Genomic DNA, 13,513 nt, shown 5'->3' on the forward strand with positions numbered 1-13,513 from the left:
TGAGCGAATGTACGCGCACAGGTGTCCAATGAAGAAGATTGATAGAGGAAAATTTAGATTGCATTAACGATGGGGCGATTTTATTGCGAAGAGAAAGTTTACCAATCATCTGCCATGTATCTGAAGAAATATGTTCAATGATACTATGTTCAAAATGACGTAACCATTTATGTTGAGCAACCGTATGAGGGGAAGATGAAGGCGTAGATAAAAATTTATAAATTTTTGAGGCAACATGACCAGATTTTAACCAAATTTGAAAGAGAGTAACCGTAGAAGAAGTAGGATGAAGACGTACTTTAGCAAGTGCCACCTTTATTTTAAGAAAAGTATAAAAATCTAAATTAGTTAAGGAGAATTGTTGAGCTAAAGAGGAAAAGGGTAGAGGCTCATCGTTAGGCCCATAAAGATGTTTAACCAACGATATCCCTTTAGTCGCCCAGTAGGAAATCAAGGAAGGATCAATATTAATTTTAATTTTAGAATTCCGCCAAATAGACGACCATCTAGATTTATGAAGTGGAAACGCTACCAGCTTGTCCACTTTTCGAACCGCAGACAGAGTGTCTAAAATGATAGAGCGGGAAAAAGAGATAGATAAGGTAGACGCAGTGCCAAAAGATGCAGTCGGTAATGGAGAAGCCAATTCCTGTTCTATGAACAGCCAGGAAGGCACGTGACTAACGGGACAAGAAAACCAAAGAGCGCCTTGGGAAGCCAAAAAGGCAGTTTGGTATTTATCCCAGTCGGGCAGATTAACCCCTCCCATATCACAGGGCTTCCGTAAGAATTTATAAGCCAATCTCGCTCGTTTATCATTCCATAAAAATTTAGACGTCAAAACGTCAACTTCATCTTGTTCTGAAAAAAAAAAAAACGTCAACTTCATGAAAAAAGGAATCTGAAAGTTTCACCGGGAACATAGAGGATACAAAGTTAACAATAGGTGTAATCATCATTTTAAGAGTCTGAAGACGACCCCACCAAGAAATGTGTTTCGGTGACCAGGTATCTAAAAGACGGCGCACTTTAAGAATAGTCTGGTTTTCATTATAGGCAATTGTGTCATATAAAGTAGAACAGAAATAAATACACAAGTATTTTAAGTGTTTAGACTGCCATTTGAAGCCAGCAGAACCCATATGTGTGGGGAAGCAATAGGCATTCAAGGGAAACAACTCTGTTTTCTCTTTATTTAAGGTGTATCCAGAAACCTTTGAGAAAAGGGCAATCGTATCTGAGATAGCAGGTATAGCTACGGCAATATCGTCTGAAAAAATAAGGATGTCATCTGCGTATGCAGCAGTTTTGATGCAGTGAGGACCAAACGAAAAACCTTTAATATCCGGATTCAGCTCAATCAATCTAAGGAGAGGGTCAATGGAAAACAAAAATAAAAGAGGGGATAAGGGACAACCCTGTCTGGTGCCCTGGCGTAGATTAAAAAAAGAAGACGTAGCACCATTAACACGTATATTAGCTCTGGGCTGGGCGTATAAGGACATAACCATGTTAATAAAGGAGTCACCAAGATTATGTGCATATAAGACGGCCCTCAGAAATGGCCAAGAAACCTTATCAAAGGCCTTTTCCGCATCAAGCGCCAAGGCCGCAGCAGGGAGAGTAGAACGTTTGGCAGCTCCAAGAATGTGACAGAATGTGCGAATATTGTCACGTGCAAGACGGCCTTTCACAAAGCCAGTTTGAGAGGAATGTACCAATGTAGGAATGAAGGATTCTAATCTCTTGGCCAAAATCTTAGCAAAGATCTTAGCTTCCATATTCAAAAGGGAAATGGGGCGAAATTTTTTGGGATCTGAATGGTCTTTTCCCTCTTTAGGGATAACTACAATCGTAGCATCCGCCGCAGTACCAGAGACAGATCCATTCTGAATAAAAGCATCAAACACAGACTGAAGCTTGGGAACAATTACAGGAAGAAAGGTTTTATAAAAAAGAATAGGGTAACCGTCAGGCCCTGGAGCTTTCCCCGAACGAGTAGCCTTAATTGCGGAAGTAATTTCATCAGGAGTGATAGGGCCACCCAAAAGAGTAGTATCTTGCAGAGAAACCGATTTCATAGGAACAGATTTTAAGAATTCTTGACATTGTTCAAATGAGGCCTGATCAGAAGGTGAGTACAAGTTATTGTAAAAATCACGAAAAACCTCAAGAATTTCCCCGTTCTGAAATTTTTTAACACCTAAATGATCAGTAATAGAAGAGATTTGGGAAGACTTAAAGGAAGAATCTTGGAATTTCAACGTAGCTGCGAGCATCTTTCCAGCTCTATTTTTTAACAATAACCTTTTGGATTTCTGAGCTTGAACCCCAATATAGGCTCTCTTGGTAACTATGGTGTTGTATTTGTATTTTAGGAGCTTAATTGACTGTAGGCAAGATGTATCTTTAGAGTGACGAAAGGAAGATTCCAGAGATTTTATGTTGGTAGCGAGATCTGCAAGTTCTTTTTTAATATCAGCATTCCTTTTAGCCATACATTTAATAGCCTGGCCTCGGAAAGTGCATTTGAACGAGTCCCAGAGAACAATCGGGGAGGAAACTGAACCTTCATTCTCCAGAAAAAAAGTGTCAATCGCGCTAGAAAATTCATCAACCTGGGTAGTGTCATATAAAAGTTCTGTGTTTAACCTCCAAGACCTAGCTTTCGATTTGGGAGCAAAGGACAAGAGATTAAAAGTAACCGCGGCATGATCAGAAATCAGAATAGGATGAATAATCGGAGAGGAGGAAGCAGGAACAAGGGAAGAATGAACTAGTAAGTAATCAATACGAGAGAAGGTAGAATGAGGTGAAGAGAAGAAGGAGAAATCACTACCAGTAGGATTATGAAGGCGCCATATGTCTTGCAGATGAGAAAGGGAGCACATATTAAGCATTTGTTTATGAGATTTTGGAGGACGAAATTGAAAAGCTGAATTCCTATCAAGAATGGGATCGATTACCAAATTAAAATCACCCCAAACAAAAAGGTTACCAGAGTGAGGCGTATCATTCAATTTTTTGGCAACTGATTTCCAAAAGGCCGGATCATCCTTATTAGGGGCGTAGATGTTCATAACATAAAGATCAGAAGAACCATCAGACAATCTAGTTAATAACCAACGACCTTCAGAATCGTGATCAGAAGAAACTATGGACAAACCTGAGTTCCTGGAAATCAAAGTGACAACCCCATTTCTTTTGCCACACGCATCAGAACAAACAACATCTGAAACCCAATCCTTCTTCAAGAATAATGCTTCTTTGGTAGATATTTTTGTTTCCTGAAATAGGACTAAATCTGAAGAGAGAGATTTGCAATAATCCAAGATCTTGGATCGTTTCACAGGATGATTTAAGCCCTTAACATTAAGGGATAACACATTCAAGCCAGGCATTGACTAGTATATAAAACAATAACATAGGTTAAAAATAATAGACAAAAAGCAACCCACATGAAGACAACCGTCCAAGCATTCAACAACAATGTCCAAAAAAGAAAAACCATTGGGGAAATCCGAAAAGAGAAAAGAGAAAAGAAAGAAGAAGAAAGAAGAAAGAGAAGAGCCAGCAGAGAGGTTATTCTTGATTCTTTAAGTTCGGTTGTCTACGAAGGAGGTGACTCACTTTAGGACAGCTCCTGATAAGCCCATTCTGTATTCAAGTAGGTCGAGCAGACTGATATGTTTGACCGTATCAGAGGCTGATGAAAGGTCTAGGAGGATTAGGAGGATTAGGAGGATTAGGAGGCAGGATTCGTTTTGATATAGTTTTCTGAGTGCGTCATCAACGTTGTGGGTCATTTACGTGCTGTGGTTCTGCCTGAAGCCTGATTGGAACTGGTCAATGAGTTGGAATTGGGCTATAGGGTTACACAGTTGGGAGTGGACAAACTTCTCTGTCGTTTTGCTAGGGTAGGAATAGTGGATATTGGATGGTAGATACCAGGAATTATGTGATCGGCTGTGGGTTTTTTTTTAGAATGGGGGTTACCTGCTCTTCTTTTAACCAGCTTGGAAGGGTTCCTCATGATAGAGATGCATTCACTATCTTTGTCCAGATGGGTATAAGAACAGTTTTGATCTTGCTGAAGATGTTGGCTGAAAGCAGATCACAGAAGTGGTTTAACAGTCTAAGTGTTGTTATTAACATGAAGATGTCATTTTCATCAAAGATTTTAAAAGTGTTCCTGGACTCATTTGTTTTGAGGGTAAGAGCATGCTGGATAGGTGTTAGTACCGATGGTGGCACGTTGGGGTTAGATGGGGGCCCCAATAAGAGTTGTTCATTTGCTGTACGGAGCTCTTTTTCTATCATTTTGGATTTTTCCAAGAAGTGTGCGGCAAAAGTGTTTCAGTTGGGTTGCGGTTTGGGGCTTACAGAAGAGTCGGTGTGATGTTGAGCGGACTGTTGTTTAAGAATTTCGAATCATTTTCTTGGTCGATTTATAGCATTGTTTAGATGATCTTTGAAAAAGTTAGCTTTTGACATTCTGATGTGTTTGTTGTTATTACTCCTCCTTGATCTTAGTTGTTTAAGGTGCTGTAGAGATTGTGTGTATCTCCAGGTTCTTTCCGCTAGTCTTAGTTTGTGGCATTGATCAGTTAGGATCCCATTGTACCAGGGTTTGGAGTCTTTAGAGGATGGCTTTTTTAGTTGAAAGGGCGCCACTGTGTCGAAAATGTTAGTCATCGAGTTGTTGTAGTGGGTTGTGAGTTCATCCTCAGTATAATTCAAGGAACCAATAACTGTCAGATGTGTGTTTTTTGGATGGAAGTACTAACCTCTGATTATTTCTATGTATAGTTCAGTGATTACGGTTCTGTTCGCGTTGTGAATGATCTCTCTTATAAGCTGTGCACTGGGTACATAATTGAAAAACACATCTGCATATCTACAAGCCCCTTGTGCCGATTGTGCATCACTTTTTATGTGATAGAAACTAACACAACTGTGATGCAAGGGGCTTGTAAATAGGCCCCCCTATCTATGAGGCCACATAAAGTCACTAAACATGACTTTGGATAACCTCATAGATATGGAGTAAGGCAAGGAAGCGCAAATCACAGCGTTGCCTCACTCTATGCTCGGGAAGCATCCTATGGGCGTTGGCGTGAGTTTTCCCATACAAAACTCATGAATTTCGACAATACCCCAGATTTACAATATCTTGTAAACCTGAGGAAGAACCAACTCCTTATGCCTCAGGAGGTGAGGCTTAACAAAGAGAAATATTTTTATTTCTCCTATTTTTTCCTCTTCTATGTGTGCTGCATTCTGCAGCACATATAGAAAGAGGAAAACGCCTCTTAGGATTTTTCTGTGCATGTTGGTGCCCCTTGCAAAAGTGGTGGCAGCGCAGGGAGAAAAGACAGGAATGCACTGTATTGCATAAATACGGTGCATTCCTGCCCTTTCACTTTGGCATAGGACACGCAGCAAGGTGACTTACTTTACTGCCCTACACGGAAATCCCATAAATGAAGGCCACAGTGATCCTTGATGGGCATGCGAGACGTGCGAATTATAGAGCCAAGGACATGGCCATCATTTATGGGGACTTGGTGTAGGGCAGCGCAGTAAGTCAGCTTGGTGCGCTGCCCAACGCCAAAGTGAAAGTGTGGAATGCACAGAATTTATGCAATACGGTGCATTACTGTCCTGTCCACTTGGAATGGCACCGTTTCAGCGGTCTTGTACCAACACAGGCACCTTTGCATGGTGGTGCAAGGGCACCTGTGTTGTCTGCAGGGTTGTTTTTGTGCAGATAGGGGCACATTCCTCCACAGAAAAAATCCTAGAAGGCATTTAACTCTTTCTATGTCTGCTGCAGAATGCAGCACATATAGAAAGAGGAAAAACAAGGAGGTATAAAGCTATTTCTTCTCGTTAAGTGGCCTCACAGTTGTGATTTTGTAATCTGTGCCACTGGAGCGTAACAAAAAGTGATGCTCAGGCGGCGCTAGGGGCTAATAAATATACCCCCAGGTTCATATATGCGTGATTAGTTAAGCGATACATCTTTTGATTTCAGTTAGGGTCCAGCAATAGGTGTTTGTAAGCAGTTGAATATCTGCACAATAGCAAAAACACAGTGATCCTCTTGGTGTATAAACCCATTGGCCTGTGTGTTCCTCTGAAATAATTGAAGCTTGTACATTTGAAAAAACTTTGAAGAATGTTCTCCTTACGGCTGAACACAAAATGGAATGCCTGTAAAACCGCAACATGTAAATTAGCAGCAGTAGTGCAACTGCCCTGTATCCAATATCAAAATGGCAGCATGTGCATTCCCAACTTAGGTATTTAAACATTCGACAGCATCAGTGAACAATAATCAGTGTGTTTGCAAAACATCAAACACTGTTCCAGGCAGTTCACAGAACGTGCAGTACATCAGCACGAGCCCTCTGTGCAAAGGGAACAGCTGCTAAAACACCCTTGCTCATCGCCTCATGGACACACGCTTTAGTGTATACATCAGCAAGACATACATTGAGCCTCTACGCGCCAGCACGTGATTTCATTCTTCACTGAAGACTATCATCGGTTTTACACTGTGTTGCTTGTACTACTTCTTGCTCTGCCCGACAATTCTGTCAGTATTGACACCACTTAATTCCAGAATTGTGAATTGATTTTCGCTGTCCCACGTCATATGATGGAAATCTGAGGTGGTGATTCATTGCAGCCAACGACTCGTCCAACCTGGGTGCATTTTTGCTGCTTTTTATGTGTTGAACAGGTTTAGCGCAGGTAGTTAAATTGAGTAAATTTAAGGGGAGGATCTCTTGTGACTTTCGTGTGTATCTTAGGATGCCTGTCCATTCGTTTTTTCTTGATGCCCTCAGGTGCTTCTCCTCCCATAGAGTTTTAATCTTCTCTGTATTGCAGTAAAGCGTACAGAACAGTGTTATAACACAGAGTGGACTTTCCATATCCTCTGGTATAAAATGTGAGTAACAGCCCCAGGGCATCAGTTCTGGTGGGTTTGTTCTGGTCATTCCAATTAGCTTGGTAGCTCTGGCAATTTAATGTGTGTGATAAATTGACCAGCCCAATCCTATAGATGTTCCTGAGTGAGTAGTGTGCATGCAGTGTTGTGTTGGAGTACACATCCCCTACAGTCAGTTCTCCTGCCTCAGTCCATATCTGAGTATTGTAGTTCCTTAAATTGTGGGAGACACCAAACAAGATTCTGTGGACCATCCATAATCTATCTGCATGCCTAGACAGCCGAAAGCCTCCACCAGTGCCTACCTGCTTAATGGGCTGCAGATGTTATTTAGTCAATATGACAATATATACTTTTTTGTTGACATCCCAGCATGAGGTTTCTCATTAGAGGTACTGTGCTGATGTGTACAGAGGGACATAACCATGTTAATAAAGGAGTCACCAAGATTATGTGCATATAAGACGGCCCGCAGAAATGGCCAAGAAACCTTATCAAAGGCCTTTTCCGCATCAAGCGCCAAGGCCGCAGCAGGGAGAGTAGAACGTTTGGCAGCTCCAAGAATGTGACAGAATGTGCGAATTTTGTCACGTGCAAGACGGCCTTTCACAAAGCCAGTTTGAGAGAAATGTACCAATGTAGGAATGAAGGATTCTAATCTCTTGGCCAAAATCTTAGCAAAGATCTTAGCTTCCATATTCAAAATGGAAATGGGGCGAAATTTTTGGGGATCTGAATGGTCTTTTCCCTCTTTAGGGATAACTACAATCGTAGCATCCTCCGCAGTACCAGAGACAGATCCATTCTGAATAAAAGCATCAAACACAGACTGAAGCTTGGGAACAATTACAGGAAGAAAGGTTTTATAAAAAAGAATAGGGTAACCGTCAGGCCCTGGAGCTTTCCCCGAACGAGTAGCCTTAATTGCGGAAGTAATTTCATCAGGAGTGATAGGGCCACCCAAAAGAGTAGTATCTTCCAGAGAAACCGATTTTATAGAAACAGATTTTAAGAATTCTTGACATTGTTCAAATGAGGCCTGATCAGAAGGTGAGTACAAGTTATTGTAAAAATCACGAAAAACCTCAAGAATTTCCCCGGTCTGAAATTTTTTAACACCTAAATGATCAGTAATAGAAGAGATTTAGGAAGACTTAAAGGAAGAATCTTGGAATTTCAACGTAGCTGCGAGCATCTTTCCCGCTCTATTTTTTAACAATAACCTTTTGGATTTCTGAGCTTGAACCCCAATATAGGCTCTCTTGGTAACTATGGTGTTGTATTTGTATTTTAGGAGCTTAATTGACTGTAGGCAAGATGTATCTTTAGAGTGACGAAAGGAAGATTCCAGAGATTTAATATTGGTAGCGAGATCTGCAAGTTCTTTTTTAATATCAGCATTCCTTTTAGCCATACGTTTAATAGCCTGGCCTCGGAAAGTGCATTTGAACGAGTCCCAGAGAACAATCGGGGAGGAAACTGAACCTTCATTCTCCAGAAAAAAAGTGTCAATCGCGCTAGAAAATATCAACCTGGGTAGTGTCATATAAAAGTTCTGTGTTTAACCTCCAAGACCTAGCTTTCGATTTGGGAGCAAAGGACAAGAGATTAAAAGTAACCGCGGCATGATCAGAAATCAGAATAGGATGAATAATCGGAGAGGAGGAAGCAGGAACAAGGGAAGAATGAACTAGTAAGTAATCAATACGAGAGAAGGTAGAATGAGGTGAAGAGAAGAAGGAGAAATCACTACCAGTAGGATTATGAAGGCGCCATATGTCTTGCAGATGAGAAAGGGAGCACATATTAAGCATTTGTTTATGAGATTTTGAAGGACGAAATTGAAAAGCTGAATTCCTATCAAGAATGGGATCCATTACCAAATTAAAATCACCCCCAACAACAAGGTTACCAGAGTGAGGCGTATCATTCAATTTTTTGGCAACTGATTTCCAAAAGGCCGGATCATCCTTATTAGGGGCGTAGATGTTCATAACATAAAGATCAGAAGAACCATCAGACAATCTAGTTAATAACCAACGACCTTCAGAATCGTGATCAGAATAAACTATGGACAAACCTGAGTTCCTGGAAATCAAAGTGACAACCCCATTTCTTTTGCCACACGCATCAGAACAAACAACATCTGAAACCCAATCCTTCTTCAAGAATAATGCTTCTTTGGTAGATATTTTTGTTTCCTGAAATAGGACTAAATCTGAAGAGAGAGATTTGCAATAATCCAAGATCTTGGATCGTTTCACAGGATGATTTAAGCCCTTAACATTAAGGGATAACACATTCAAGCCAGGCATTGACTAGTATATAAAACAATAACATAGGTTAAAAATAATAGACAAAAAGCAACCCACATGAAGACAACCGTCCAAGCATTCAACAACAATGTCCAAAAAAGAAAAACCATTGGGGAAATCCGAAAAGAGAAAAGAGAAAAGAAAGAAGAAGAAAGAAGAAAGAGAAGAGCCAGCAGAGAGGTTATTCTTGATTCTTTAAGTTCGGTTGTCTACGAAGGAGGTGACTCACTTTAGGACAGCTCCTGATAAGCCCATTCTGTATTCAAGTAGGTCGAGCAGACTGATATGTTTGACCGTATCGAAGGCTGATGAAAGGTCTAGGAGGATTAGGAGGATTAGGAGGATTAGGAGGATCAGGAGGCAGGATTCGTTTTGATCTAGTTTTCTGAGTGCGTCATCAACGTTGTGGGTCATTTACGTGCTGTGGTTCTGCCTGAAGCCTGATTGGAACTGATCAATGAGTTGGAATTGGGCTATAGGGTTACACAGTTGGGAGTGGACAAACTTCTCTGTTGTTTTGCTAGGGTAGGAATAGTGGATATTGGATGGTAGTTACCAGGAATTATGTGATCGGCTGTGGTTTTTTTTTTAGAATGGGGGTTACCTGCTCTTCTTTTAACCAGCTTGGAAGGGTTCCTCATGATAGAGATGCATTCACTATCTTTGTCCAGATGGGTATAAGAACAGTTTTGATCTTGCTGAAGATGTTGGCTGAAAGCAGATCACAGAAGTGGTTTAACAGTCTAAGTGTTGTTATTAACATGAAGATGTCATTTTCATCAAAGATTTTAAAAGTGTTCCTGGACTCATTGTTTTTGAGGGTAAGAGCATGCTGGATAGGTGTTAGTACCGATGGTGGCACGTTGGGGTTAGATGGGGGCCCCAATGAGAGTTGTTCATTTGCTGTACGGAGCTCTTTTTCTATCATTTTGGATTTTTCCAAGAAGTGTGCGGCAAAAGTGTTTCAGTTGGGTTGCGGTTTGGGGCTTACAGAGGAGTCGGTGTGATGTTGAGCGGACTGTTGTTTAAGAATTTCGAATCATTTTCTTGGTCGATTTATAGCATTGTTTAGATGATCTTTGAAAAAGTTAGCTTTTGACATTCTGATGTGTTTGTTGTTATTACTCCTCCTTGATCTTAGTTGTTTAAGGTGCTGTAGAGATTGTGTGTATCTCCAGGTTCTTTCCGCTAGTCTTAGTTTGTGGCATTGATCAGTTAGGATCCCATTGTACCAGGGTTTGGAGTCTTTAGAGGATGGCTTTTTTAGTTGAAAGGGCGCCACTGTGTCGAAAATGTTAGTCATCGAGTTGTTGTAGTGGGTTGTGAGTTCATCCTCAGTATAATTCAAGGAACCAATAACTGTCAGATGTTTGTTTTTTGGATGGAAGTACTAACCTCTGATCATTTCTATGTATAGTTCAGTGATTACGGTTCTGTTCGCGTTGTGAATGATCTCTCTAATAAGCTGTGCACTGGGTACATAATTGAAAAACACATCTGCATATCTACAAGCCCCTTGTGCCGATTGTGCATCACTTTTTATGTGATAGAAACTAACACAACTGTGATGCAAGGGGCTTGTAAATAGGCCCCCCTATCTATGAGGCCACATAAAGTCACTAAACATGACTTTGGATGACCTCATAGATATGGAGTAAGGCAAGGAAGCGCAAATCACAGCGTTGCCTCACTCTATGCTCGGGAAGCATCCTATGGGCGTTGGCGTGAGTTTTCCCATACAAAACTCATGAATTTCGACAATACCCCAGATTTACAATATCTTGTAAACCTGAGGAAGAACCAACTCCTTATGCCTCAGGAGGTGAGGCTTAACAAAGAGAAATATTTTTATTTCTCCTAGTTTTTCCTCTTCTATGTGTGCTGCATTTTGCAGCACATATAGAAAGAGGAAAACGCCTCTTAGGATTTTTCTGTGCAGGTTGGTGCCCTTTGCAAAAGTGGTGGCAGCGCAGGGAGAAAAGACAGGAATGCACTGTATTGCATAAATACGGTGCATTCCTGCCCTTTCACGTTGGCATAGGACACGCAGCAAGGTGACTTACTTTACTGCCCTACACGGAAATCCCATAAATGAAGGCCACAGTGATCCTTGATGGGCATGCGAGACGTGCGAATTATAGAGCCAAGGACATGGCCATCATTTATGGGGACTTGGTGTAGGGCAGCGCAGTAAGTCAGCTTGGTGCGCTGCCCAACGCCAAAGTGAAAGTGTGGAATGCACAGAATTTATGCAATACGGTGCATTACTGTCCTGTCCACTTGGAATGCCACCGTTTCAGCGGTCTTGTACCAACACAGGCACCTTTGCATGGTGGTGCAAGGGCACCTGTGTTGTCTGCAGGGTTGTTTTTGTGCAGATAGGGGCACATTCCTCTACAGAAAAAATCCTAGAAGGCATTTAACTCTTTCTATGTCTGCTGCAGAATGAAGCACATATAGAAAGAGGAAAAACAAGGAGGTATAAAGCTATTTCTTCTCGTTAAGTGGCCTCACAGTTGTGATTTTGTAATCTGCGCCACTGGAGCGTAACAAAAAGTGATGCTCAGGCGGCGCTAGGGGCTAATAAATATACCCCCAGGTTCATATATGCGTGATTAGTTAAGCGATACATCTTTTGATTTCAGTTAGGGTCCAGCAATAGGTGTTTGTAAGCAGTTGAATATCTGCACAATAGCAAAAACACAGTGATCCTCTTGGTGTATAAACCCATTGGCCTGTGTGTTCCTCTGAAATAATTGAAGCTTGTACATTTGAAAAAACTTTGAAGAATGTTCTCCTCACGGCTGAACACAAAATGGAATGCCTGTAAAACCGCAACATGTAAATTAGCAGCAGTCGTGCAACTGCCATGTATCCAATATCAAAATGGCAGCATGTGCATTCCCAACTTAGGTATTTAAACATTCGACAGCATCACTGGACAATAATCAGTGTGTTTGCAAAACATCAAACACTGTTCCAGGCAGTTCACAGAACGTGCAGTACATCAGCACGAGCCCTCTGTGCAAAGGGAACAGCTGCTAAAACACCCTTGCTCATCGCCTCATGGACACACGCTTTAGTGTATACATCAGCAAGACATACATTGAGCCTCTACGCGCCAGCACGTGATTTCATTCTTCACTGAAGACTATCATCGGTTTTACACTGTGTTGCTTGTACTACTTCTTGCTCTGCCCGACAATTCTGTCAGTATTGACACCACTTAATTCCAGAATTGTGAATTGATTTTCGCTGTCCCACGTCATATGATGGAAATCTGAGGTGGTGATTCATTGCAGCCAACGACTCGTCCAACCTGGGTGCATTTTTGCTGCTTTTTATGTGTTGAACAGGTTTAGCGCAGGTAGTTAAATTGAGTAAATTTAAGGGGAGGATCTCTTGTGACTTTCGTGTGTATCTTAGGATGCCTGTCCATTCGTTTTTTCTTGATGCCCTCAGGTGCTTCTCCTCCCATAGAGTTTTAATCTTCTCTGTATTGCAGTAAAGCGTACAGAACAGTGTTATAACACAGAGTGGACTTTCCATATCCTCTGGTATAAAATGTGAGTAACAGCCCCAGGGCATCAGTTCTGGTGGGTTTGTTCTGGTCATTCCAATTAGCTTGGTAGCTCTGGCAATTTAATGTGTGTGATAAATTGACCAGCCCAATCCTATAGATGTTCCTGAGTGAGTAGTGTGCATGCAGTGTTGTGTTGGAGTACACATCCCCTACAGTCAGTTCTCCTGCCTCAGTCCATATCTGAGTATTGTAGTTCCTTAAATTGTGGGAGACACCAAACAAGATTCTGTGGACCGTCCATAATCTATCTGCATGCCTAGACAGCCGAAAGCCTCCACCAGTGCCTACCTGCTTAATGGGCTGCAGATGTTATTTAGTCAATATGACAATATATACTTTTTTGTTGACATCCCAGCATGAGGTTTCTCATTAGAGGTACTGTGCTGATGTGTACAGAGGGAAATCATTCCTGCTGAAGCTCATGTCCACTGCCCTACAGTTTAAACCCCGATGAATCCTTTGTAATTCTAGAGAAGGAAGCATTGGAAAACGTGCAACTTACTGTTGCAGTGGGTATGTCCTCCTGCCTGGCCAGCAGCCGCTGCACTGGTGGATGGAAGGTCGATGGAAGGCAGCTTCTTAGTGCTCGGAGAGCGACCCTTCGTGGCGCAGCGATGGAGCCTGGCCAAGCGCAAGCAGCGAGCCTGGGAGACAGAC

At 41.6% G+C, this 13,513-nt stretch overlaps 1 protein-coding gene across 2 annotated transcripts in view; it reads right to left on the reverse strand.

Annotated features, from left to right (window-relative positions):
• Positions 1-13,513, reverse strand: part of LOC144767618 (putative methyltransferase DDB_G0268948) — a 717,827-nt gene that overhangs the window by 474,182 nt on the left and 230,132 nt on the right. The window contains exon 1 of one of the 2 annotated variants that reach the window (XM_078651024.1): positions 13,359-13,484. The exons of the other annotated variant lie outside the window; for it this stretch is intronic. The gene's annotated coding sequence lies outside the window, so the exon portion shown is untranslated. Of the gene's footprint in view, positions 1-13,358; positions 13,485-13,513 lie in introns of those variants that run through there. 2 annotated transcript variants of the gene reach the window in all.

This window comes from Lissotriton helveticus, chromosome 7 (assembly GCF_964261635.1).
Source record: "Lissotriton helveticus chromosome 7, aLisHel1.1, whole genome shotgun sequence".
NCBI classification, from domain to species: domain Eukaryota; kingdom Metazoa; phylum Chordata; class Amphibia; order Caudata; family Salamandridae; genus Lissotriton; species Lissotriton helveticus.